Source organism: Schistocerca cancellata, chromosome 1 (genome assembly GCF_023864275.1).
Source record: "Schistocerca cancellata isolate TAMUIC-IGC-003103 chromosome 1, iqSchCanc2.1, whole genome shotgun sequence".
NCBI classification, from domain to species: domain Eukaryota; kingdom Metazoa; phylum Arthropoda; class Insecta; order Orthoptera; family Acrididae; genus Schistocerca; species Schistocerca cancellata.
Window position 1 is genome coordinate 8,602,035 of NC_064626.1, and position 26,860 is coordinate 8,628,894.

A 26,860-nucleotide genomic window follows, 5' to 3' on the forward strand; every position below is an offset into this window, starting at 1 on the left:
GGAATGCTATCCAGCTCCTATACGCCAAAAAGGAAAACGAAGTTGATCGTGAGGTATCAAGAGCCATACCGAGTAGTTGAAACCACACCCCCCATTAATGTTAAGCTTCAGCTGCCAACTAGAACAACGATAGTACACATTGGGCGGTTGCGGAAATTTAAGAGTGGTCCAGAAGTGGTTCCAGGCATGTCACAAAAAGGGAAGAGGAAGAAAGAGAGGGTGGAAAAAAGGTGTTAAGCGTAGGGAAAACCAGGAAGATAGAGTACAGCATGATGTACTGTATGCTTTGCGATCCAGAAAGTAGTAGAGTGTTTGTAGTTTGTTGTTTTCTTGTTATGCGTAGATTAATTAGGCATTGTATTTACATATTTTGTATGAGTTTTCGAGTATTGTGAGCCTGCTGGGGACAACAGACTTTTTGAGGAGGGAGAAAGCGTAATGGTGATCCCTGTCCTCAGGTCACTCAAAGGGGAGTGTTGGAGGTAATTCATCTCTTCGTCATTGGGGTGGATGCCTTGTAGGTGCAGCACTTGGATAGAGATGTGCTGCACTCGAGGCAGAAAGGTGTGGTGGTGTGAAGTCACTAGTGGGCATTAAAGTTGGTATGGAACGTATGGGAAATGAGGAATGAAGGTGGGAGGCTTGAGGAAGTGTTTGAAGAGCTTAGGCAATGTGCAGAGGGAAAGGGATTGGAAGTAGCTGGGGAGTATAAGAAATTTCATGAGGCTTACGAGACGCTACGGAAGCAGGTTGGATGGATGGAGGAAGCGGTGCCACGGGTAGGATAGAAGCGAGGGTGGCTGAATGCAGGAGGGAAAAATTTGAAACAGTCTTTGGAACAGCGGGCGAAAGCGATATAAAGGAGCTGAAGAACACGGTGGAAGCGGTGAGGCAACCTGCAGAGGAGAGTAGAGTGGCGCAAACCTGGCACGCAACGCAGACGGGACATTAGAAGGGGAAGTCCTGAATAACACACGCTTACTGTGCTCATTAGCAGGGCAGGTAGTGGAATACGCTAAGGCGTCGGAAGACTTCATAAATAGTAACCTAGGAACCTTACAGGGGCGTCTGGAAGTCCTAGATAGCCAGCTGGTGTTAACTAGACTTCTGCAGGGGGTAGCTGACAGTGTGTGGGATGTACAGGGAGTGATAACGGATATGCGAGAAGCGCTGCATCACGCATTGTGAGGCCAGGCAAGTACTGACTTGTTACCGCCGGACCAATATTTCCGTAGGTTGCGCAAGACGCAGAAGGAACTACCATCAGGGTTATATTTAATAATGGAGCACAGCGAGCTAACTTTGCCGTTTTTCTACCATGTTGCAACAGTAAGGGTAACAACCGACCGCGCACGAGTGTATATTTGGTCCAGTTGCCAGTTACGGGGAAAAACGCGAGGTTTCAATGTTACACGGTCCACCCGTATCCAGTGAAGTGGGGAGCGTTGAGCAAGTTTGTAGAAGTAAAAACTGAAGAGGTATTGCTGATCTCAGCAATTAACAGCTGGTAGGCCGAGGTGACAAGGGAGGCATTACGGAGATGCCAACACTCTTGCAACATCTACCTAATGTCTGATAACCAACACAACGATGGAATAACCCAGGTAAGGCGGAACCGGTAGACAGCACTGCGTCTTCTGAATCCAGTGATTAGAACATTCAGAAGCAGAAGGACCCACTATGACCAAAGAAGTGAAAAGAAGCAAATATCCGAACCACGATCGAGGAGGCTGTCGAACTACACACCTTACCGGACAGCAGCGGGAAGGTGAGGAAAGGTACACTGCCGCGAAAATACGCTAACCTTCAGGGCAGGTAACTGGGGTAGAAAAACACCGCTGGTTGAACTTCGTCATCGACCCCAAGAAACCTTTCGGCCAGTTACTGGCCATCTTCAAACCTCATACCATGTTGGCACTGGGTGGCGGTGGACGGAGCAGGCGTTACGAATTCCACGAACGCTATTATTATTTATCCCACCAACATCTATTGGAGAGGTTAATATAGCAGGTCGGAATCAGGCAAAACAGCGAGCTGCAAGTGATTGGGGACACGAACACACATTAAAACAATGCGTCGAAGAAACGAAGCAGAAGCCTTGCATAATCTCACAGCACCCGAAAAATAGAGTTTTGGCAAAATAACCTGCCCGATAATCACTATAACTTTTGAGACATCGTCGCAGGAAAGGGGACAAATTTGTGCAACACATTTGCTCAACACATCAGTGTCCAAGGTCCGAACCTTGTGAAGCAACGAGAGGAAGCGACGCTCCTTGAACCCTGTCTGTGACGGACTTACAATTTAACGCAGTCGTCATCATCGGACAGCGATCAATAATAACACCCAATGATCGAAGGCCGGCGACCGCCATAGTCCATCGAAGCCAACGATGTCAAATCCCCGCAAACTAACAGACACTTCAGGTCATTATCTGTGCTTCTGAAACACCTCAAAATGCATTCAGAACGCCCTTGAACACCGGTAGGTCGTCACGAGTACGAAGAAGTATGATAACGTCATCGGAACACGATGAACCTTTCTCCCAAGAACGACAGGCCACTCAGTCGAGCAGCTATCGACCCGCAATAAGAGTTCCAGAAATAGTACGGATAACGACACAGATAGGGTACTCCCCTGCCGAGCACATCGACGCACTTGTATGGGTGGAGTACGACGACCGTTCAGGTCAGTAGACGCCTGTGTACCAGTAATTAGAGAGGTGAACATCCGTCGTGCGGCATTATTAAAACAAACAGTCGTCAACACTCGCAACAGAAAATCATGACTAACTCGGTCGAAAATGGTTCAAATGGCTCTGAGCACTATGGGACTCAACTGTTGTGGTCATCAGTCCCCTAGAACTTAGAACTACTTAAACCTAACTAACCTAAGGACCCGAACGAGATTTTCACTCTGGAGCGGAGTGTGCGCTCATATGAAACTTCCTGGCAGATTAAAACTGTGTGCCCGACCGAGACTCGAACTCGGGACCTTTGCCTTTCGCGGGCAACTGCTCTACCAACTGAGCTACCGAAGCACGACTCACGCCCGGTACCCACAGCTTTACTCCGCTGCAGAGTGAAAATCTCATTCTGGAAACATCCCCCAGGCTGTGGCTAAGCCATGTCTCCGCAATATCCTTTCTTTCAGGAGTGCTAGTTCTGCAAGGCTCGCAGGAGAGCTTCTGTAAAGTCTGGAAGTTAGGAGACGAGGTACTGGCAGAAGTAAAGCTGTGGGTAGCGGGCGTGAGTCGTGCTTCGGTAGCTCAGTTGGTAGAGCACTTGCCCGCGAAAGGCAAAGGTCCCGAGTTCGAGTCTCGGTCGTGCACACAGTTTTAATCTGCCAGGAAGTAACCTAAGGACATCACACACCCCCATGCCCGAGGCAGGAGTCGAACCTGGGGTAGCAGCAGCGCGGCTCCGGACTGGAGCGCCTAGAACCGCACGGCCACCGCGGCCGGCTAACTCGGTCAACCGCATGATTAAAATCAATAGAAAGTTAAGCTTCCGGGAAGAGTGGAAGCAATCGAGATGAGACCACGACATTCAGCAACGGCAGTCAGGAGAGTACGATCTGGAACGCAGCTCTGATAACGCGGGACAATGTCAGAAAGCAAATCTGACAAACGGCTAATTATCGCCCACGCTACAATTTTATAATCACAATTGATTAGCCTTATCGGTCGGACCGAATATACAGACACACATCCTGTCTCTGTGGGAATTAAAACTTGTTTTCGGACAGGATATGTACCCCTTGCACCACTCCCTTCACCATACATGTTACCGTATCTCCCATCAGCAACCATAACTGAACATAAAACTCTTTTGGCAGCCCATCCAAACCCGGCGATTTGTGGAAATGAGTATGAACAAAAATGTCAGAAGTAGTAGGGAGATGGCGTCGTCAGGACACATCAATTGGATATCAAAATTAATTAAATTTATCAATTGATCACCCGCCAACGTCTCCCCACCCACGCCCTTTGCACTCTCACCCCAACCCCAAGATGACGTCACTAGTTCTTCTCAGCTGCACGTGTGCCCCAGCTCCTCCCTCCCCCCCCCCCCCCCGTTCCAACAACTCCGATCAACCAACGCTATTGACGGGAATAATTACTATTAAAAAACAGTCTTGATCACGATTTATTTAACAAGGTGACCGGTTTCGACCACTACTGTGGTCATCTTCAGACCATTGAGTAGGAACCTGTTTCTGTTGGAGAATCTCCAACAGAAAGAGGTTCCTACTCAATGGTCTGAAGATGACCACAGTAGTGGTCGAAACCGGTCACCTTGTTAAATAAATCGTGATCAAGACTGTTTTTAATAGTAATTATTTACAAGACATTGATCACTGTTGTTCCCGTAATGCATTCAAAAGTAATGCTATTGACGGGAATTTGTAATTTTGGCGGAAACTTCGAATTCTCCTTTTCTGGGACTCGAACCCTGGTCCTCCTGGGCGGATAGCCCAAGTGCACCCCTCTAACACAATTAAACCACCAGAGGCGCTTGGAACCAACGACTAATTAAAAATGGCTGTGCCCTTTCGGGGATGCGAACCCTAATTCTATTGCGTGGAAAGACCAAGAGCATCCCCCCCCCCCCGACAACCCCCCCCCCCCCTCGAAAGACAATTATGACGCCAGAGGTGCTTGAAATTGGCAGTAACCAATAGGAACGCAGCATCCGATCACAATGGCGATATAAGGCGGGCCCAACAGCCCTGCAGCCTCAGTTGCAGTCAGTCACCCAGAAAGAAGCGCCAGTCGAGATCGTCCAGCGCCGTCCACCCACAGCAGTAACAGAATACGAAGAAGCCGCCGAAGAGTAGGTAGCCCCCGCTTAATGTCTGTACTGCCGTGTGACGGTCTTTCCGCTCCTGTCATCGCTTGCAACGGTTTTTCTTGTTTGCTCATCAGCAGATGCGACGTCCTCCAGCCTGTCGGAGCCTGCAACAGCGACGTGTCCAGCTTGATGGAGCAGGACAAGCAGCTGTTATTGTCAGCTGAAGACACCCAGCCAGCCCCTGACTTACTGAAGGGCACCGGGGGTCCTAATCAGCATGACGCAGGTCGGTACTGGCGTCCATCGTACGCGCCATCGCAGAATATTCGAGTGATACCGCATGAGCAGAGTGAGCATGTAGTGGATGAGAAGATACCAACTAAGCTCTGAGCACCACTGCTCTTCTCTTCAGTGTATAATGTAACTGCTAGTGGTTCGAAACGTTTTCGTATTGGTATAGAAGCAACCACAAACAGAGAGTGGCGAACCGTGATAGAGATCGAGAATGCAGCTAAAGGAATTAAAGTGCGGTTTACGGAGGTGGGATGGAATGAACTCTGTCGTGCAAAAGAGTTGACCGCCAGTATGAGCCGAGGCGTCCTCCTCCGGACATTCACTGTGCTGCTCTAACTCCGTCCTTTACAATGACTGCACTGCGTGTGAAACCAGCTGGTGCATCCATTTACCTACAGCACTCCACCGTTCAAAAACTCTTTTGATCTACAGATGCTACTATCCGTTGTGCTGTAAAGATTCAACAGATGGCTGCCATGTGTTACAGCTGTGCATAGAGACATTGCAGAGTCTCTAAGTATGAACAGTGTACATGTATACGATTTCGAACAGTGGGTCAGTATGGTGCCGGCGAAACCTAATGTACTGCCAATACATTTGTGATAAATACGTGCTGAATTCTGTGCTTCCAAGTAGGCTTTATTTTCTATATTCTGTACTGGATTACTATAAAGAATGAACCAGTTGATGTAGTGCATATTGTGTATGATTACTGAATAAAAAAAGTGTATAGCCATGTATTTGTTTTTTATTTCTTACCTCTTATTATATTGCAAGTACTAAAGCTATAGCCCTGTATTTTCACTGGAAACATGCAACAGGTGAAAATTATGTCATTTAACCAAATTCCCCGTAAAAGCCCATTGCACGCCAGTACCTGCAATGGTCGGTATCGTGGGAAGGGCATAGTGTTAACTATTTTCTATAAAAACCCATTGCACGCCGGTAGCTGACGTAGTGGGTATCATGGCAGGGTGGGTGAAGACTTTGTTGTAACCCACTGGAGCTGTGACGGTGCGCAAGAAGACCGCACGAAGGAGAATGGTGCACTCCCTCCCGACAACATACCTGCAATAATTGTAGGTCCATCCAACTGCAATATGACAAATGTTGTCATGTCGCTGCCTACACATCTGGATGGAGTCCGCTTTGAGCATGTATATGTATTTTAAAAAACACTGTTTCAACCCAGATACCAACTATTACAGGAGATTCTGCAGGGTGTAGATGGTGTGATATACACGAGATTCACTGAGAGCAGCGATATCCCTCCTCCGGAAGAAGTAAAGCCAAACACAGTTCGATGTTGCTCTGGAAACCCAAGATCAAATTACGCGATATTCCTGTTCCGGTCGCCATATGGCTCTTGATGTATTTTATCTGATTCAGACATACGCCTGAACCCCCCAAAACTGCTAGTGAGGGATAATGCAAACCTAATTACAGGTTTCAAACAGGACAATCTAAATTTAAAACACATTTACCAGCCTCATGTAGGAACAGACATGTTGTTCAATGATTTTGTAAAGATATGTGCAGATTGCTGGAATCAATCACAGTATGGGTTGCTCGTTATTGATAAAAGAAGAAAATTGGACGATGGCAGGTACAGACGAAACTTCCAGGAGTTCCTGTATATATAGCCATGCAAAGAGATGAATACGTCATTGTACACATCATACTGGGAGCTAAAGTTGATAGGATGGGTGTACACAGACAAAACATTCTTTAGTACGTGGACGCGAAAATTCAAACTATCGAGCATAATGTTGGAGCTGTACACAAGGAAGTAGAGACGAATTGTCCAACCTTTCTCAGACGGAACAATACACCGAATGACCGAGTTGATGCAATCGAGAAGAAAGTAAACGGTTTAATTGAAGGGAGATAGCTGTTATTGAGAAAGGGACATTGTACGAACGGGTTAACGCAATTGAAAAGAAAATGAAGGAAAATTGCAGTTGCCGAGAAGGGGAAGCAGCATAAGAATAATATGAGCGGATGTATAAAACCCTACGCTGTACAGTATTAGTACACACCGAGATCTCAACGAAGTATAAAGTCATCGAGGCACGGAAGGCCGTTCGCGAGAAGTTACCGTTGCTGAGGTTAGGGCATTTGAAGCGGGAACAGACACTGCGAGAAACCTTTAAACCAGTTACTGAATCTCAAGATGAAGTCTCAGCGAAATTCCGCATCGGCGACGATGACGCTATTGCCGATCTCATCAACCGTCACAGCGACGCTAGGACAGACAATGAATTCTGTGTCCGTGGTGAGAAACCGTACACATGGGGCACACAGCCTGTAACTTTAAATGAAAAAAACGATAACGATCGGCGATAAACAATTTCAAAGAACACCCGGTCTACTGAATCTGTTTCCGCAAAACCCACAGAAACTGTAAATTATTCGTCTAAAGATCTGGAAATTTATCGTGAAATATTGCTTTTAACTGATCTGCATATGAATGCAAGAAGTCGAAACAATGTGTAATACAAATCCATTATAAGACCTATTTTGGATGGTGAAAAAAATAGCAGTGTCGATGGTACTGACATTCAGCATAAAAGTGTGAGCAATCGACGACCCCAATGAGCTAGTAGACCCTCTACGACTGCTCATGGCATCAGCTGCCGCTGGTAATACAGCTCATTCGAACAAAGTTTTTTCAATAATTTCTGAGCTTAGAGAGAGAGGCATCATCGAATAAGTGTGGAGACTGTAGTTCGAGAACTGCACAAACCAGCATGCAAAACATACCCTCGAAGATATGTTATGGTTCAAATGGCTCTCAACACTACGGGACATCTGAGGTCATGCAGGTCGTCCCCTAGAACTCAGAACTACTTAAACCTAACTAACCTAAGGACATCACACACATCTATGCCCGAGGCAGGATTCGAACCTGCGATCGTAACGGTCGCGCGGTTCCATACTGAAGCGGCTACAACCGCTCGGCCACACCGGCCGGCAGATATGATTTAAGGTTTTGACGACCTGTGGCAGGCGGATCTTGTCGACATGAGGGAATATTCACGTCTGAATAATGGATTCAAATATAATTTAATGGTCATTGATACTTATTCTAAATATGCCTGGGCATTGCCCTTGAAGGCCGGCCGTTCTGGTCGAGCGGTTCTAGGCGCTTCAGTCTGGAACCGCGGGACCACTACGGTCGCAGGTTCGAATCCTGCCTCGGGCATGGATGTTTCTGATGTCCGTAGGTTAGTTAGGTTTAAGTAGTTCTAAGTTCTAGGGGACTCATGACCTCAGATGTTAAGTCCCATAGTGCTCAGAGCCATTTGAACCTTTTTTTTTTTTAATCCTTGAAAGCGAAAACAGGGAAGGAAGTAGCGCTTGCGTTTGATGCATTGCTGCAGACGGGGACGAATCTAAGCCTAGACAAACTTCAAACAGATCACGGCGGTGAGTTTTATTATAAATATTTCAAGGCCGTGGTAGAGCGGTATGGAATACATCACTACTCGACGTTCACCCACGTGAAGGCGATTATCGTGGAACGTCTGAACAGGACAGTGGAAACTAAGATGTGGATGGAGTTCAATCTTCGTGGCTCACGCAGATGGAGCGATTAATTTGCACATCAGTTTGATATCAAAAGTGTCCTGACGCCGCCATCTCCCTTCTACAGTCAGATACTTTTATCACGATCAATAGCTTGAAGAGCTTGTAGTTGAGACCTTGTGTAATAACTCTATAAACAAAGGAAGTAAAATCTGCAGACGGTATATCGTGTAATACAACTCCAGTGTAAAGATCGGAAAAATACTGGGAAAGTTGGGACATTATATCAGGTTGGGATGACCACTCACGTCCGTCTACAGAGCGAATGGTAGTGAGACCCGCCCAATGAGATCGCGCTCGAAGCCAAATTAGATGATACAGAAACGACAACTCACTCTGGAGAATCGAACATGGCCGGGACCTTTTGAGTTGTAGGAGTTTTTTCTTCGCGCGGTGAACTTCCATAACTCTTAATGGGACGTCTCGAGCACTATCATAAAGATCACCGAGGAGAGCACAATAAAATTTCCGAATCCTCCTCATTTCAGCCGCTTTGTCTGTTCTTAAACGCATGAATGCAGTGAGAAGCCGTGGTCTGGCAATGGCAACCCACCATTCCATAACTGAGGGATAATGCATTGGGAACGTCTTGCCCGCTCCCACACGCCAGCGACGATATCGTTCAGAGGGTGGTCCGCCAGATGTAAAATATTTAGCTTCCAGATAGGGAGAGAAAGGTGTACCCGCTGCAGGACGTGGTTAAGACTCACTGAAATAGGAAAATGGTCAGTGATGCTGGCAGGAATTACATCGATTGGGCGGCTACTAAGGTGGTAGACAAGTGAAAACGGTCCAGTCGACTGCTAGAAGTGCAACAAAATATGTAAACTGCAGTCATGTGGGATACCCGCAGATCCAAGCATCCTGTAGACTCGACGTCGCCACCATATCATTAGGTTCACAACGATAGTTATTACTGGGAGTCTGATGCACTGAACGCAAGACGCTGTTGAGGCCTCCCCCATACAAATTTTTTGCGGGTTTTGACGAAGTAAATGAACGGCATCTTTCTTATAAAATCGCGAGCGGTCATATGTACGCCTACGAGATGGAGCACAACGGAATATTAAGGCGAGATCATAAAAACGACATAGCAGGAATGGAAAGAACCGAGTAGTTAAAACCTCGAACGGTATTGTAGTTCTGAATAACCGGTATTTTTTGGCATCTATTTGATCTTCGTTAGAACAGGTGCTTTTCATTTATTACTAATATCCGGGTAAAAAATCGGAATATCAACTAGCCAAAGCAGCAGTGCTAGTTCTTTTCCTTTTTAAATAACCCTTTTTTAAAAAAACGAGTAATTTTTATTTTTAAAATTTCGACAGTGGGCTTGGTGGCACGATGGAGCATTTTTGAAGCTGGTGACTGGTCTTACGTAGGGACTTTAGAGTGGGTGGCCTCATTTTGTTAGATTAGTTACAACGTAAAATACGTTCACCTTTAGAGTTGTTCAATAAACATAAGCCACTGAGGATAGCATAGAGGTACTGAAACATGTTGTGTAGAAACAAAAGTCAATAATTTTAACTGCAAACATAGAAGAAATACAGGAGCTCCAAATCCAAAAGATACGGAAGGAAGGAACACTGCCTTAAGAAATTAGAAGATTGTAAACTCTAAGTGGAATATACTCGATCGCTGCATTTGCAAGAAGCGCTAGGCCAACGGAGCCGTCACGATGTGTAAAGGTCAACTGAGAACCAACCAGATAGAGCAGCCGGTCTACCTGCGAGGGTATCAACCGACCAATCGCGAATTTCTAAACAGCCTCGTTGAACATGACGTGTGCTCTTGTCAAAACTGAATGAACGGCTCTTAGGTGCTTTAAGGGGACCACACCCTGCCTATCTAACCCATGTTAATTTACGCAAGTATTTGACCCATTTCTGAAAAAACTATTTGATGCAGGACCTCAATATTCTTACTGTATGTTACATGATGCTAATACAGTTAACTTCACTAAAATCTACTCTATCCATTTTATAGTGTTTAAGAAATACTTTTTTTAAATTTATAACAAAAAATATTAAGTTTTTTCTGCAGAAAATATTTTTTCTGAACTTCCTAATGGGGGAATATTAATGGAAGTAGTACCAGAGGTAGCTTTTTATGTTATGCAGAGTCTCTGAAAATTTCGTTAATTTATCTATGATATTTTCTGATAAAATGGGGCATATGCACTGAAAATTTTAATTTGCGGGAAATTGAATTTAAAGAAAAAGCTTTTGAAATTTGTTACTTACAGTTAATTAAAACTGTCCTGCTGCATATGATGGCCATTCTTTGGCCTCTAGCCGGTCTTCCAGCTTCTTTTTCACCTTCCTGGATGTTTGTCTTGCTTTCTTGGCCACATTAGATGCAGCCCCGTCTGCATCGGCTATTCTCATTTTATCACAACGTTGCAGCCTAGTGATCATATTTTCACCGCGATTAATTCCCAGCTTTTTCAGTACCCAACACTTTCCAGTATTACCACAATTGAATGTAATAACAGCATAATGAACTCCTAATTTCATTGTATGCATGCCTAGAAATACAATTTTAGGAAGGCGGTTCCAAATTATGCTGTTGAAACATTCATTTGGGCTCTGTGTCTGCCCATGCAAAGATTTCCTTAGAAGGACAGGATGAGCTAAGTCTCTGAAAATAAGTTTAATTGCTGTAAAATCAGCAGCAGGAAGAGAGAGAGAATAAGATTGTCCAGTTGCCTGAGCCCTATTGTATTTGCACCACGAATTTTCTCCTGATGGACACAATCCATGACATGGCTTATCATCAGTGGAGGACTTATGGAAGAATATGGCCCAAACGTCTCTCTTCACTGACCCCAGATTTTCTTTATTTCTCCTAACTGCCTGCCCATGGTATACCTGCAAGTTTTCTATTTCAGTTTTAGTTAACCGACTCTGTCTAGTCAATAATTTTCCATCTTCTAATTTTTTTGTTTCATATGAACAGTTACTTTTCTCAGCTTTGTTCCGAAACGTTTTTGAACATGGCCTGCACAATCTATCTTGCTAATAATGGCATCTCCATATGGCTTAGAGTTCACCACATTGTTGTATGTCTTACTATCACCATCGCCCAAATATTTGGTGTACCGTACACCTCTTGTTTCTATGGAGCGAACTTTGATACCATCGCTTGTTCCTCTAAAATTAGCCACACAGTCATGTTCTTTATGTTCATTGACTTTACAACATTTACAATATTTAGAAATCTCCACATCTAACACTTTACCGGTGTCTACACTCATGGCAGTCACTACTCCATTCAGAGAAGTATGTGCTCTTTTCTGCCAACTTCCATCGAGTGCAACTGCAATATCCGAACATCCATCATTTTCTTCCACTGCTTCCCTAGCAGCCAGTTTCATGCTTTCCTCACTGACCTCACATACAGCTTTCTCTAATAATGCAGTCAGTTTTTCAAATGTATTTGGTGGTTGATGTAAGTTCACCACTGAACAAAATATTCTGCCTGCACCCATGCACTTGCCAATGGATCGTAAGGCATAACATAATCTAGTATTGATTTCATAAGGGCCACTTGCAGTGGTTTTAAAGAACTCATAAATGAAATCACTGCTGAGTGCTTAGTGCAAATAAAATCCAAAGCAATTGCTAGGTCTTTTCTCCCACTGGCACTCTCACAAATTTTATCACTCTGTGATTCACCACACTGTCGACATTGTACAAATTTAGAAATTACATTTGATAATATTCTCAAATTTAAAATAATGTTACTGCAGCACTTGTCACTTGCAGTAAATTAGTTGTAACTCTCTTGAAATGGTGAGAGCTCCTTTGATGATGCACTTGTTGGAGAATTACAATCAGAATCATCGTTGCCAGGCTACATAACCTCTTGTACAGAAAGGTTTCTGAACTTGTTTCCTCTAAATTGTCGTTTCTTGAAAATGCCTTTTTCGTCATCTTCAATAAACTCAACAAACCACACGTAAACAAGCAGTGGAAACATAAGTATAACAACTACTCGCAATCACACGAGAACAAAACTAACTGCGTGTTTGAGAGCGTGTTGTTTACAAACAGCAGAAACAAAAGAATACCGACCGTTACATTCCAAGTATAGCCAACACACTCGGGAGTAAAACAAAAACAAAAAAAAAACCCTAACGTGCAATGTAGGGGATATAAAGATCTAAAATATATGCAGAAAAGTGGGAGTTGCACATAAACACACGTGGTAGGAAAATGCTCTTTAAATGCTCGAAAAAAATTTTTTTTCAGCAAAATCCTTTTTTTCGACCTGAACACGGTGTGGTCCCCTTAACTGCCAATATATCATTAAGTGACATTTAATTAGAAGAAATCGTACCGAGACCGACGTGTTTTGTTAGCTCTTCAGTGGACTGTCGTCTCGAAGCCGTATATTTTAAGAAATGCAAGTTACAATACGAAAGCACCAATTGCGACGACGATCCTCTCACCATCAGTGTGTCGTTCCTAATCATTTTTTTCCGCAAGAAATTGCAACGGTACAGTTGCGTTTTCGAGAAACGTTAAATGTGCTGGTGTTCTGTGACAGCTTATGTTTATTGGCCGTAAGTTATAGTAGAAAATCCACCGAATGTGAGGTTCGACAAAAAAACGACGATCTTGCTTTGTCACTGGCCACGTTGTCGTCCACGATTCAAAAATCTGAGTCGTGTTTCGGCTGCGGAACGTGGAATTCGGCGACCGACGCCAGCCGCCCGTCCTGGGGCGGTGCGTGGCCGCCATCGATGCTGCGGCGTCCCCTGTGCCGTGCGAGCCGGAAGCCTGGCGGTGAGTCAGCGCGGCGCGCCCGTGACTCACGCCCGCCCCGGCCGGCCGGCCTTGTATGTCGAAAACAGGTGGCGGCAGGCGGGCGTCTTGCGCGCGCCAAACGCGGTTTCCGCTGCGCTTTCGCCACGCTCAGAAACCGGCTGGTAGGCCGCATCGCACCGAACACACCACACCGTGCTCCTCGTCGTGACGCCCACCACCGGCACTTCTCGGCTGCGTCTGACCCGCAAACCACATCATTTACGAAAATGGTCGCGCGTAAAACTGCTGCATTACCTACTTTGAAACACACATTTCTTATTTTGTCGTCGTCATTGTTGTCGTTTGTTGCGGTAGTCTCCAGTGCAAAGACTGTTTTGATGCAATTCCCTAAGCTGGTCTGTCTCGCACAGGAGTCTTCACTGTCGAATTACTACTGCAACACATGTCCATTTGAAGCTGATTACTATACTCTCCCTCCAGTTTTTACCTCCGCACTTCCCTGCAGTACCAAATCGATGCCTTGAGATACGCCCTGTCAACGGATACCTTATTCTACTCAAGTTCACTCAGTTACCCCCCCCCCCCCCCCAACCCTCATCAGTTGTTTAATGATACGAGGCGAGAAGAAAACAGAAGTTGTCCTTTTTTGTTTTTAGGGCTCCTTTGTCACACAGCTGCAGTTATACAAGCAGTGTAGGTTATAACCATCTTTTACGGCTGTAACAAAACCCTTATTTAGACAGTACACATTTTGCTTCATTTCAAAGTGGTCATCATAGCGATTTGCTTTACTTACAAAGCTGTTTGTCAAGACCCTAAGCAATATGCATGTATCAAGTTACGACGGTTAAACTCTATTAAATTACATTTATTACTCACTGGTCTTTTGCTTCGAGCTCCATCCTAATATTCTTCCAGACATAGCTACCTCATTATTTACAGAACTGCAGCACTTACCCGACACTCCATCACTGCACGTGCATTGACATGTCGTTTTGTTTGTTTTGGTGTTGTGAGGCCCAATTCTCGTTTGTTTTGTTTTCTGTTGTTGTGGAAGTGTATGCTATTACTCACTCTCTGTGTTTGTATATTTAGGAGTCCACACACACACACACACACACACACACACACACATATATATATATATATATATATATATATATATATATATATATATATATATATATGTTGTGAGCTCTGCAAGATCCATGTACTAATTTATATTTACGTGACAAACCCTATTTCTAGGGCTCCATTTTAATTTTGACAAATGGATCTATGCCGACATTTGTAAAAACGGCGATGGTAAATTAGTCCTTACTAATGTAAAATTGCCACCTTCTGAATAAGACAAATTTAAATTTGTTGAAACCTAGGTAAAGAATTCTTTATCCATTGCAACTGGTCGGCTGTTTATAATTATAAAGTTTTGCATCACTCCAGTTCCCAGAACTCCTGAAGACAGACGTTGGCTGTGGATAGTATATCACAGACACAATCCCTTTGACTGTTCACAGATGTCACTAAACCCGCCCATAGAGCCCGCCGTTGTGGTCGAGCGGTTCTAGGCGCTTCAGTCTGGAACCGCGCGACCGCTACGGTCGCAGGTTCGAATTCTGCCTCGGGCATGGATGTGTGTGATGTCCTTATCTTAGTTAGGTTTAAGTAGTTCTAAGCTCTCGGGGACTGATGACCTCGGAAGTTAAGTCCCATAGTGCTCAGAGCCATTTTTGAACCGCCCGTAGATGTAAACAAATATACATGAGCAGCGCCTATCAGACGGAGGTGGTCCGACAGTGGATCAGTTGCAGCCACTCCACCAGGAAGGAGGCACAGGGCTCGTGTTGTCTGCAGTTCAGCCGTGCCTAGACGGTCACTACTGCAGTTCTATCGCGTCTGCATTGTTACTTTGTGCCAGAAAAGTCTCTCAGCAAGGGAAGTGTCCTGGCGTCTCGGACTGAACCAACGCCATGTTGTTCCGACATGGAGGAGATACAGAGAGACGAGAACTATCAACGACATGCTTTGCTCGAACCTGCCAAGGCCTACTACTGCAGTGGATGACGGCTAGCTTCGGACTTTGGCTCGGAGGAACCCTGACAGCAACGTCACCATGTTGAATAATGCTTTTCGTGCAGCCACAGGACGTCGTGTTACGACTCAAACTGTGCGCAATAGGTTGCACGATGCACAACGTCACTCCCGACGTCCATGGCGAGGTCCATCTTCGCAACCACGACACCATGCAGCGCGGTACAGATGGGCCCATCAACACGCCAAATGGACCGCTCAGGATTGGCATCACGTTCTCTTCACCGATGAGTGTCGCATATGCCTTCAACCAGACATTAGTCGGAGACGTGTTTGGAGGCAATCCGGCCAGCCTGAACGCCTTGGACACACTGTCCAACGAGTGCAGCAAGGTGGAGGTTCCCTGCTGTTTTGGGGTGGCATTATGTGGGGCCGACGTACGCCGCTGGTGCTTATGGAAGGTGCCGTAACGGCTATACGATACCTGAATGCCATCCTCCGACCGATAGTGCTACCATCTTTGCGACCACCACGACACCATGCAGCGCGGCACAGACGGTCCCAACAACATGTTGAATGGACCGGTCAGGACTCGCATCACGTTGTCTTCACCGATGAGTGTGGCATATGTCTTCAACCAGACAATCGTCGGAGACATGTCTGCAGGCAAGCTGTTATAGTCTGAACGCCTTAGACACACTGTCCAGCGAGTGCAGCAAGGTGGAGGCTCCCTGCTCTTTTGGGGTGGCACTATATGGGACTGACGTACGCCGCTGGTGGTCATGGAACGCACCGTAACGGATGTACGATACGTGAATGCCATCCTCCGTCCGACAGTGCAACCTTATCGGCAGTATACTGGCGGACGACAATTCACGCCCCCATCGTGCACTTCTCGTGAATGACTTACTTCAGGATAACAAAATCGCTCTACTAGAATGGCCAGCATGTTCTCCACACATGAACCCTAACGAACATGCCTGGGATGAATTAAAGAGGACTGTTAACGATGTGACTCGACAACACTCTGAGGCATCTGCGCCGAATCGCCCGTGAGGAGTGGGACGATCTGGATCAACAGTGCCTTCATGAACGACGAATACAGGCATGCATCAATGCAAGAGGCCGTGCTAATGGGTATGTATGCAGCAATCTGAAGGTATCGCTGTATGGTGGTACAACATGCAATGTGTGGTTTTCATGGGTAATAAAAAGGGCGGAAATTATGTTTACGTTGATCTCTTTTCCAATTTTCTGTACAGGTTCCAGAACTCTCGCAACTGAGGTGCAAAACTTCTTTTGATATGTGTATAGAGAGAGGGAGAGAGAGAGAGAGAGAGAGAGAGAGAGAGAGAGAGAGAAGTGTCGAAAAATATAAACACAGCCACACACAGAGTGACGCCAGACATGCAAGAACATTAGGACAGAGTATGAAGCAAAAACTTCTGACTAATAATTGTAATTTAATACTGTTTAATATCGGTAATGTGTAAAATGAGAACTGTTTAGGATCTTGACAAACAGCTATCCAAGAAAAGGAAAACTGTTACAATGACGACTGAAAGGTTTTGTAATTAAACGAAATGCATGTGGTCTAAATTTGTCTTTTGTTACAGTCTGAAACATTGTTATAAACTATATTACTTACGAGAGGAAAACTTTCATTGCCATAAGTAAGGAGAGCAGTTTTAAATTAGAAATTATTTTATCATTCTTGTTTTATAGTAAAACCCTAAAGCCATTCTTGTTAAGCTACTGCTTGTAATCTGTAGCAGAATTTTTAGGTGTGAAATACAAATTACTTGAAACAAGAAAGTGCAAAGTCTCCTACTGCAAGTAGTGAAAGTGTGTTTTGTAAAAGAGGGAGTCAAATGAAACCGAGACAGATAAAAAAAACTACTAAACTATTTATTATTTCAAAATTAATAGCCGTGAATGTTAATACGTTTATTCCACTGTGAGACAGATGATAAATGTCTTCATTGAACAATGTTTATAGTTGCCTACAGAACCCGCGATGACATCCATGCACGAGTCTCTTCGTCGGAAGCAAATCGACGAGCAGGAATGTTTTTCTTCATGACTCCACAAAAACAGAAATCCCACGGGGAGAGATCGGGCATTCCCGGCGGGTGAGTAAGGGCTTCTGAGCGAGAATGTCAGCAGCGCAGTCGGAACAGCCTCGTCATCATGTGGGCGGGCCGTGTTAGGGAGCACCGTGCTTTCCAGAGCAAATAACGATCTTAGGGTTACACGCTTGGCCGACTTGTATTCAAGGCGAGTGCCACGGGGAACTGATCTAGGTCGCCAAAGGGAATCCCCCCCACATCTCAGGCAATTATGCAGTACTGGGCATGTGATATAAAACTGATGGGAAACGCCTCAGTTTCTCTCTCAGCCAATAGGAGCACAATAAAATGTAGGAAACCCAATTGATCAATAGCAATCGAACTCTCCCCTCCCCCTACCTTTATCGTACTACCAATCCAGCAGCCTGAGCCCTCTTCATTTGAGGTCTGCGCTTCACAGTGAGAGGATGATGAAACGCCAGCATCATCAGCAACAGGGAAAAGAGGAATGAGACAGCTGGATTTGAAAGCAACTATCTAATAATAATATAATTATTGCTGTTGTTGTTAATAAATATCTATTAATATCTGGTTCGTTATTGTTGCAGCAGCAGACTGCGTCCCTGAACTGCTGGATGGGGACACACACATGTTAAACACTGCTACAGCAGCCCACACATGGGCCTCCCCATTTACTGGGCCTGGTGTCTTTCAACCACAGCAGCCACCTTCGTTCATCTGTACAGCACCAATATAGCAGCAGCAGCAGCAGCACCAACAGCTCCCAGAAATGCAGGAAAGTCCAGCATCAAAAGTACTACTGTTCGTGAGCACACATAACGTTACTGCGTGCGGATCTAAACGTGTTAATGTTGGCCCAGATCCAGATAATGACTTTGCTGTGGTTATTGAAGTTGAAAACATATAATGTATTGATTCCAAAGTAAAAATTCATGATTTCAATGACAGTATATGAGCAGTGTGAGTGTGATGGTTATATAAAGGATAAGATAAGTATTGGAACAAAGTATTACCACCCCAAAGTACCATTATCCAAGATGGCGGCGATGAGGTTATCCAAGATGGCGGTTGTGTCGTCATTCAAGATGGCGGATTTTGACGCGAAGTTCGAATTTTGGCAGGAAAGTGCCACACCCCCTAGCCCAGAAAAATGGTGTGAAGTTCAAATTCCATCAGGATAATGCATCACATCCAGGTTATCTCTACTGAGCAAGGAAAATAACGGGAAGATAGGTCACTTGGGCTAACGTAAGTCACCTGCCACTACCTCCTAAGAACTATCACCAAGTTTAAATTTTGGCAGGAAAATGTGTCACTTGAGGTTTCACTGCTGGCACGAAAGAAACTACACTTATGCTAACACAACCTCCTCCCAAGGATTCATGGGGAAAAGGACATCTCTTTAGTATTTAACCAATTTCAAGAAGCTGCGTTCGCCACTGGGTATCGACTCCAATTGGCGTATTTCATATCATCACTCCCCTGACGTCAGATCATGACGCAAGTACCATTATTAGAGATGGCGGCACCCAGTGTGCTCACCACGAGCTCCAGAGCCCAACTAACTTAGTTCATATCGTGGCCACCAGAGGGCGCTACAGTGACGTCAGGTGATGATACAAGATCATCTGCTCTCTCTCTCTCTCTCGCGTGTATTATAATCGGACACGCGCCGCATCAGTGGCCCACAAGTGTGTGGCTGTTGACCTCACAGCCTCCACCATGCACGTTCATACCCGAGATACAGGAAGTCTTCTGCAAATATCCGCACGAATGTAAGTGTACGCATGTGAAACTCACATCACGCACCAAAACTATCAGTTACCAATCATTATGTTGGATTCATTCACATGCTCTGTGCTGGGATATGGGAGCCTGTACATAGCTGTACAAACATTTGCATATGTTGAGAGCAGTATGGGTATCACGTCATGTAGTGGGTATCACTTTAGGTCCGTGAGCAAGACTGCATTGGACGTTATTGTGCGTTATTTTCGTTAAGAGGTTTTGTTAGGGCAAGAATTTTGGTGCATACAAGCTGAGAGAAGACGAAAACTACTAGAAACGCGCAGGTTAAGTATTTCTGGGGTTCTACGGAATTTTCTAGAGTTCGACTTGGTTATTATTTTAGATAGCAATGTGGCTTGTTTATATATTGTGTCTGGGCTCGGTTTTTTTAATCCGGTAGTGGAACACTGTACTTTTATTCGGGAGAAACCAATTCAGAATTCCTCGTTTAGGAGCATCTACGATTTTCTGGAATTAGTATGCCAGTAAGCTGTCATCTTTCATTCTTTGTCCCTCATTCTCTTTCTGCCAATCTTTCTCACGTTTCGTGCTTGCGTTTCAAATTGTGTGAAAAGAATTTATTGTAAAATGTGACCCATATCAACCTCTAACCTGCTGGTTATTAAAGTGAAGAAATAAGTGAGGATATGAAAAAAATTGTGGAGGTCGAATGGTTACAATATATGAAATATCGTTCTCTTCGAGTGCATATACTCGTAAAAGGCTGTTCTGTTTCAAAATCTCAAACAGTTCTTTATTCTGTTTGGCTAAAAATCTTGTGAGTTCATCAGTCAAGGACTGTGCCTCTTATCAGATACACTCTGAAGCGTATCAGTAGAGGTACGAGTATTTCGCCATACTGTGCATCGGTACCACCCGGGACAACAGGTACAGTGGTAAGAGAGTGCCGAGCTGGGGCCTGACAGCGGCGCGGCGCGGCGCCACGAGCTTCCTCTGCCCTGTGCCCTCTGCCGAGGGACGCTGTGACAGCTGTACTCCGTTTCTGGCGGCATTATTTGTGTTGAGACTCGGAGAAATACGAGTCAAGTAAATCTTCTTTTACTTGTGTTATCTACTTCGCTAATAATTTCTGCTCCTGTCCAGTTTCGTACAACGACAGTCGCCACAACACTCCGTAGTCCAGCCTCGCTTGCCATTACGCACCGAGTCTTACACGACATCTGGCGACGGGTTATCCAGCCTACGTGTGGCAGACTTCGAATTACTTTCTTCCTGTTCTGTCGTCTATTTGATTGATTTTTCCTGCTACTGGTTGTTTTCTTTCCGGTTACTTTCTGGGTACCTCACTTGTGCTCATTATGTTCCAGGTTCCGGAGTTGATAGTTTTGCATCCCCTTTCGCTTTTCCTGCACAGTTTTTGCTTTTCGCTGTTTGTCTTTGTCCACTGTTTCGTAGATTACGGCTACTGAGTCGCAATCGCCTGCTGCGTCGCCTACTTCTCATTTCTTGACCACAGTGGGAGTGAGTGTTTACCACTTGTGCACAAAATTGTTTCCCATGTCTCGCCCTAAACTAGCCCCGTGAAAGGAGCTACTGTAGGCGCTTATGAAGTGTTATGAGGACAGGACTCAACTGGCAGCCGCCTGTTACAAATTCTTTAGTTAGTTAGTTAGCAACGAGGACAGACATACCGTCAGTTTCTGACTGAAATGCAAGCTTTACGAGATAGTAAAGATTCAAAAATGACTGCGTTCATTACTATGATGATGCCGCGATTCGCGATGGCATCACGCACAGTGTAGCTGACTCTCGAATTCGTGAACATATTCTGGAACACGCAGATCCTTCCTTACAGCAAGTTCTCAGGTGCTCGACTGCCAGGATTCTTGTGCACGTGCAGCAGGCAGTTTTGAGGTGGCGCCTGTTTGTTCGGCAGGCAGCCGGCTCCCCCGCACGGCTCCTGCCGCCCACGGCCACAGCGCTCGCCCGTCACCAGGTGTCAAGTCGTGCCCTCGCGTCAAGCGACTTGCTTTTATTGCGGCAAACGGGGACAATCTGTGTGCTTGCAGAAACGTAAGGCACTCCCTTCTTCTTCTTCTTCTTCTTCTTCACGAAATTCTAAGTCAGAAACAGCGGATAGCGTGTTTTCAAAGCCTCACAGTGTCGTCAGAGCAAAACAACAGTGCAATAGCCGTTCTGTGCTACCTGAGTACAACAAATTTTTTGTGTCTCAAACTACTGCTGGCCAGTTTGACACTGAGACTTAAGTGACTTTGCTCGACCTTACATATTGTTTGGCAAACCCAAGTTGCGCACATGGGACCATACGCTCACGGCGTGTGACAGACAACACAGCCATGTCTTAGGCACTCGCAGCCTTCCCGTGATTTTCCGCAGTTTGACGAAGCCAGTGACATTCACTGTGTTTTTCTCTCGAGACAGTGCTAATATCGTTGGTCTAGATCTTTTGATTTGGGTTAAGCACTCGGGACAGCGTACTTTCTGTTACTTTGATCTGTGGAACAGTGTTGCTATGTTACGTGCAGAATTCCAGGATTTGTTTTATGAGTGTTTAGGCAAAGTCAAGAATTTTGTTTCCCGTGTCACGGTGAAGAACAATGCACAGCCGCATTTTCTTGGAGCTCGTCCTGTTCCACAGGCTCTTTGAAAACTGGTGGCCCAGGAATTTACTGATTTGCCAAACAGTGGGATCGTAGTTCCCGTTACGTTCAGTCAGTGGGCGTCCGCTCTTGTTGTTCTGAAGTAGCCGTCCGACAGACTACGGTTGTACGCTGATTTCAAGAAAACTGTGAACATGAGTTGACAAATATCCCTTGGCGCACCTGGAAGAATTCGTGGACAATTTGGAGTTTCCAATATTGATTTGCGTCATGCTTACTTGCAAATCCCTCTGGATGAGCAGTCGCAACAGCCCGTTGTCATTAACACTCAGCTGGGTCTCTTCAAATTTTTGCGACTTCAGTGTGGCATTGCTTCAGCACCGCTATTGAAGCACTTTGTGAAACTGCTGAATGCAAAAGTTTCTTTTTGCTCAAATTGTCTGGGTGACACTGTCGGCTGTAGTCTCACTCTTGAAGGACACATTGGCAGTCTTCGCACTCTGTTTCAAGTATTGTCTGCAGCTGGTCTCTAGTGTAACGGAGACAAATGTATGTCTTTTACAGACTCAAGCACTTAGGTCATGTCATAATAGCCAAGGTGTTGACTCATTTACTTGCTATTCGTAACCTTCCACCCCCACGAAATGTGCGGGAGTGGCAGTCTGTGTTAGGGTACCTCACGTATTGCATCCGTTTATTCCTAACGCCGCTCAAATCGCGGCTTCCTTGCATCCACTTTCGCAGGAAAAATGTTCTTTTTGTTTCGTCACATGAGTATCAGTCTGCTCTTCAGCAGCTGAAAGATGCTTTGCTTTGTGATTGATTCCTTCTTCATATTGATCCATCCAAACCTGTGGCCTTGGCTGTAGATACTTCCCTTACAGCATTGGTGCAGTTTTGTCACACGAATTTGGTTCTGTTGAGAGGCCGAATGCCTTTGCCTCTTGTTGCTGTACTGATGCACGAGACACACACGCTTTGCACAGCTTTCCCTTTAATCGTCAGAACATTTTCCAAGCCACAGCAACAGACTGTGATCTGCAGATTCTGTTGCACTGCATCCACAGTGGTTGGCTGCTTTCAACCGGACAGATTGTAGCTCTGTAGTTTGCAGATTTTTCGCTCACCCGCATGCCCTTGCAGTTCACAGTGATAATGACCAGTCACGTGTTGTGGTTCCCCGGGCTCTCCCGCCTTATGTTCATCGTCTGCACACCGAGCAGCTGGCACGGCGTCATTGCGCTCGGCACAGTCTGGCTGTGCAGATCTAACAGTTGACTTCTCGGTGCCAAGTCTGTGCTGAGCGTCAGTGAGCCCACCTCAGCAGTTGTTTGTATGGCTCAGACCCCAAGCGTTTGCACTTATATTTCGTGGGTCCTTAGTGGAATACACGTTGGCTCACGGTCGTTGATGCTTTGAGCAAATTTCTCTTCATAATTTCTATCCAATATACTATTCCTCGCTTCACGATCCAAGACTTATCATCGATCTTTTGTCTCGCGATCTTTTGTCTCGAGGGGTTGCCTGAAGAGATTGTGACTGACAATGGACCTCAGGTTTTTCCCACTGAGGCCGAATAGTTTAGATCAGCCTCTAGCATCAAGTACATCTCGAGTGCACCGTTCCACCCAATCTAACGACAAAGCTGAACGCTTTGTATGAACATTTAATCGACAGATGGACAAACGTGGTGCCTCCCACACATGGGATCGAGCTCTGTTTTTCTCGTTATCTTACTACCGCTCCCAGCCAGGCGACGGACCTTTGCAGGCAGAGATGCTGCACCCACCACAATGGGCGGCGCCCGCTCTGCCTAGACTGGCCAACAATTCGGTCTTTTGCAGACTGCATGACGGATGGAAGCGCTGGGATCGACATGTTGGATGTTGTTTGTTTCTCCTGCAGGGACCGAAGTGACTGCTGAGAATCAGATTCGTCCATGTGTGCAGAGCGGCCGCCGTGCTACTGTACAGCGCGGACGGCGGCAGCCGCCGCTCAGACCACGCGCGCTCCGAGCCTCTCCGGTACGACGCCTCCGTTCGTGCTTCGTCCTCGGTGTCGCTATAAACATTTACGTTACACCACTTTCTGGACAGACACCACTCGCGTCCACGGACCACTATCGCTTAACGTAACTCCGTGCGGCAGACAGTTAACTGTCCGTAGGTGCCATCCACAGTGGCCATCTCTACAGGAAGTAAAGCCTCAACGATTTGTGTTGTGCCACGGCGGTGATGCGTCGTCAACAAGTCATCACGATATAGCCTGCTTTTCTAAAAGTCACAGCAGCTGCCAGCTTATCTCTTGTCCTGTAAAGACAGCGCGATAGCAAGCCAGATGTGAAACCTGTGTGCCGTGTCTTGGCGTATCTTTCCCTGTGGGTATACTTGAAAAAAAAAAAAAAAAAAGACTTCATGTTTTTCTCTAATATGCGGAAAACATTGACTTTTTTCATGTAATACGCATCGAGTGAAAAGGACAAAGGCAATAAGCGCGATTTATTATCTGTGTAGGCAATGATTAAAAAGGACAATACATTCTGTGACAAGTTTCATTTGTCTGATAAAAGGGAAGCCGTTGTACCTTTTCGAATAGTACCGCTGACCTAGCAAGACGCACTCTTTCTACTTTCCATATTAAGAGGTCTGTAATAACTGTAACAAAATTTATCTAAATCGTTTTCAGAATACGAAATTTATTTGTTACTGTTGAAACCATCTTTTATTTATAGAAGAATTCTGTCCTTTCTTGCAGTTATTGTATGTTTTATTTGTTAAGATGTTATCTAATTGTTGTCTGCCATTACGGTCGGCACAATTATTTCGGTAATTAAGGTTCTTCTAACCGAGATATTATTGAGATAACTTATTCCGTTTGTCCATTTACAAATGTATGAAAGTATCTCAGTCATCATCATCATTTTCTGAGGCAAATTTTGCCATACTGGGCCACAAATGTCGAGTACGTTACGTTATGTTTCGTGTAGGCGCCACTACAAAGAAAGCTATAACTTCATGCAATTGAAATTGACAAACCAATACATACATACGAACCGTAAAGTTTCAACCCCTGAGGCCAAAAGAGATCATGCTCAGATGTTGTTTTTGCTTTGGTGTGCAACAACGATTCAGCAGGATAACGTAACTTCACACACCAAATGACAGTTCATCCTCTCTGAGCACATCATCTTCTCTTTCTTTTGTTTGTTGTTGGCGAGAATCTGTGCTGTGATGCTCAACAAGGCAAGTTCATTCTGAACAGTCGATGTGGTACTCACTTAAGTAATCACAATTACTGCAAGTGACTGGTCTCCAAAAATGTACGTAAGAATCAGAATTATTTTTGTGTGCCACCCAGGTTGCTCCGTTCACTCATGAGATGGAGAAGGCCATGGATCACGTTGATGCCGTAGTTATTTCCTTTGCCTTTGACATCCATAAATCAACAGATACCATTTCGTTCCGTCGCCTGCTAAACAAAATACCTGAAAGCGGGATGTCCGAATAGATATACGACTGGACCGAAGACTTGTCAGTAAAAATAATTGAGTACAACTTTCTCACTACCTTAGTGTGCTGTGCTAAGTCCCAGTGCAAGTCTTCACGATATCTACGACCTGTCGGATAATTTGTGTAACGCTATCACACCGTTCGCAGCCTATGCTGTTGAGTTCGAGAAGTTCACAGTTTTGTAAACTTGTAAGAACTTGCTGTCGAGCAGAGTCTGGTGCCCAGGTTGGAAGAAGACCCCGAACACGGGTAAGTACAACGTAATGTGTGTATATAAGTGGCAGTAACTGGAAGGGAGGGGGGCAAGCTGGGACTGCCACACCAACAGCCCGGCGCGAGCGCCTGGCTTCCCCGACGGCCGCGGCTCTCGAGGTGTGGGGGGCGGTCTCCCTGAGAGACATCCACTTGTTACTCGATGTGCGCAACATTCCGTCGGAAGGCCAGGTAAGACTGCAGGGAGGAATACATCCCATCTTTCTCCTGTACAGATTTGTGGGAAACTACACAAAACAGGAATGAGCGTGGTCTGCCGGTTGCGAATTCAGAATCGGCAGCCTCGCAGTTTTCCAATGCTGGCTGTTGACGACACGCCTCTACTTCCGGCCACCCCTGCTGCTGTCCGTGGCGCAACGCGGTGCAAATCGGATTACCTGCATCTCCACCTCTGACATTAAAAGTACCTGTCCACTGACCGCAGCATCCCAAACGAGTACGACTCGACATAGGTTTCTCTCAGAATACAGCCCTATCGTAGCGTTGATATTGGCTCTCGCCAAATTAGTGGGCAGATGATCCGAGAACTTAAATGGGAAACCCTGAAGTAAAGACGATGAACAGTACTGAGAAATGACATGAACCTTCAAAGATCCAGGCAATCGTCATAGGTTGTACCACCCGCTGCTTCTGGCTCCACGACCTTTACTTCACCATTTATGGTTGTCTTATCCACCTCACTTACCCTGAAATAACTTGACCTAACCCTCGACCCTCACCTCACCTGGACTCCCCATCTCCTTACAATCCAACACAACACCCACAACACACTCCACCTCCTGAAACTCCTGTCCAGCTGGACATGGAGACTGCATCCTTCCACCATCCTTCACGCCTACTTGATCCGCCCTGTTCTTTGTTATGCCAGTGTAACTTGGATTTTCACCCCTCCCAGATTCTATAAAGCCCTCCAGATACTTGCACGCCATGCACTCTGCCTCGCATTCTGTACCTGCCTTCTGTCTCACGTGTTAATCCTTATGATCTCATCCCCTTCCCTCATTTTTTCTTTTCCTCTAGCCTTTACCGTTGTGTCCCGCCCTCTCTACATTTCCACACCCGCCACCTCCTTTCCCAACACACCTTTTAGCACCTACCCCTACTGAACGATGAGCTTCGTCCTGATCTCGAACCCCA

At 45.5% G+C, this 26,860-nt stretch overlaps 1 protein-coding gene and 1 non-coding gene across 6 annotated transcripts in view; both read right to left on the reverse strand.

The window, feature by feature from the left end:
* LOC126163955 (NAD(+) hydrolase sarm1) overlaps positions 1–26,860 on the reverse strand; it is a 1,073,782-nt gene that overhangs the window by 280,068 nt on the left and 766,854 nt on the right. The window lies entirely within an intron of this gene.
* On the reverse strand, positions 2,967–3,041 carry Trnas-cga (transfer RNA serine (anticodon CGA)). The gene has a single exon. It is a non-coding gene; the product is annotated as a tRNA-Ser (tRNA).